This window comes from Prorops nasuta, unplaced genomic scaffold (assembly GCF_024137725.1).
Source record: "Prorops nasuta isolate Cenicafe-Biocafe unplaced genomic scaffold, Cenicafe_Pnas_1.2 PNAS00007, whole genome shotgun sequence".
NCBI lineage: Eukaryota > Metazoa > Arthropoda > Insecta > Hymenoptera > Bethylidae > Prorops > Prorops nasuta.
The window spans coordinates 5572901-5575497 of NW_027116804.1; positions in this window are offsets into that span (position 1 = coordinate 5572901).

Genomic DNA, 2597 nt, shown 5'->3' on the forward strand with positions numbered 1-2597 from the left:
ATATTAATAATAATTAAGGTAAACTACAAGTAATATAATATATTTCAAATTTAAATGACAGTTAGTTGATAAGTCTCTGGATATATGCATCAAAAGTGTTAGCTGTCAAACTCAAAAGACCAACAATTCTAATAACCAGTGCATTGCTGACATAACTGGCTGCTGGAACTTAAAAAAACGGATCTCCAGTAATTCTAAGTAATACCATCTTCTCGCCGATGAATACTTCTGTACTGCTGCTAACTTTATTTTTATTTCCATCAGCTGGCCGGTAATTTCCGAACACACCCACAGTGTAGTATGTACACCCATTGATGTGTCTTGCCATAAGTGTGTTTCACACGTAATTCAATATGCAGTAAATTTTGTGGTTATCATGAATCATAATTATTTTACAATTTACATACAGTTCTCCAGCTATTAATCAGTTAAGTATTATTTATTGGTTAAAAAAGTACTAACGCATTGTTACTCTGTGTTCCTTTTTATTTTTTACAGGCCAATGTAAATAAAGGAATGATACAAAATAAGGAATTAATAAAGTAAATTGAGGAATCATGAAATTGTGATTATCGATGACAAAAGGATTACAGCACTTTATTTTGTAAAGCTACGCAGACAAGACTTTTTAACATACAGACTTTTTGTGACAAATTTAAATGAGGTTAAAAGGTTGTGTTAATGAATGACCTTCTTTCATCATTTGAATTTGTTATGAATTCATGTATATGTATGTTTGAAAAGTCAACCTGGCTATTCTTACGTAATAAATGCAATTACACCCAAACTGTCATTATAAGGTGACGCGAAGTATTGAGCAAAACTACAACAAGTAAATTATAAATTAGAATGTAAATTGTATTGTGTAGTATCCAATTTAAATTTACCCAGTTTTTCTAACTAATAAAATTATAAATATTATATTGTCTTGTTAGTAGGTTATTCCTGAAAGAAGCAAGTTGCAGCTAGGGCAATGGGAGATACACTGGTGCATATTTATATGGACAGGTACGCAGACATAATTTATTAACATACAAGGATATTTTGTGATTAATTTAATTAAGGTTAGAAGGCTGTGTTAATAAATTGATCTTCTTTCTTGATTTAAATTAGCCCTTAATTGATATATATGTATATTTAAATATTAAGTCTGGGCACTATTTTATATGAGATGAACTTTAAAGTTGCAAAGCAACAATAGAAAGAAAATTATATGATATAATATTTATCCAACATTAATCCAAACAAACTTTCTCTTAATTAGCATTGTTTATATTATAATTTTGCCTTCTTTACAGGTTATTTGAGAAAGAAGACGGAGCATCTAGAATAGTGGAAAATAGACTGAGCTGTCACATATTTGCATAATGGTATGCAGATAAAACATTTTAACATGCGAAAACTTTTGGTAGATAATTTTAAAGAGGATATAAGGTTGTAGTAATAAATAGATTTTACATCATTTAAATTTGTCATTAATTGCTGTATATGTATATGATATCCCACAAAAAACAAGCTTCGCCTGTAAAAAAAGGACGGCAAGTACATAAGTCGTATCTAGCAAGATTAATATATTGTAATATAAAATATTTTAATTAAAAAAAAATAGTGAAATCCAAATGTTGGGCAAGTATAAATTTTTACCATGGCGAAAATTTAAATTTGGAAAAAAGTAAATAGTAATACAAAAATTACTTGCCGGGCCCGTAATATTCATGTGTAAGTCGCTTTCTTGCAATATAAGCGTTGCTTCTCATAAGTTAAAAATATGGCTATTTAATACGATTGCATAAAACGGGCCCGGCAAGTAATTTTTGTATTACTATTTACTTTTTTCCAAATTTCAATTTTCGCAATGGTAAAAATTTATACTTGCCTAACATTTGGATTTCACTATTTTTTTTAATTAAAATATTTTATATTACTATATATTAATCTTGCTAGATACGACTTATGTACTTGCCGTCCTTTTTTTACAGGCGAAGCTTCTTTATTGTGGGATCTTATAACGTTTTGTAAGAATATAGAAATTAAAACTAAAAAATTGTTTTAACTAATTCAATCTAACAAAACATTTTCCAATGTTCTCATCGTTCCATAATGTAAAGCTTCAATTCGAGATATTAATTTATTAATCTATTAAATAAAATACACAAAATATTACAATGATAAGTTCTTATCATAATTACACTTTTAGAGGCATTTAACATAGGATACAATTACTGTTTGAATTATATTTTCAACATCTTATACCCAAAATCACCTTAAAGCCTTTCACTTTCAAAAATTTGTTTATAAATTTACCTTTAAATCCACCTTTTTCTTAGTTGTTACTCTCACTATCACCTTTGGATTATGGCTCTTTTCACTGTTAAACAAGTGACATTTATATATTCTTTTCATTAATATAAACTGTAAAATATATACCAGTTAATGCAATGGAAGCCAATGTGTTTTAGGTATACTGCTTTCAGTTTCTTGATGTTACACACCATATGCTCTATTATATATGAAAAATGGAACTCATGAGTTCCATTCATATTTACACATCTACATGATTTTATTACAATTTTCATCAACTATGTTATTTCTAATTC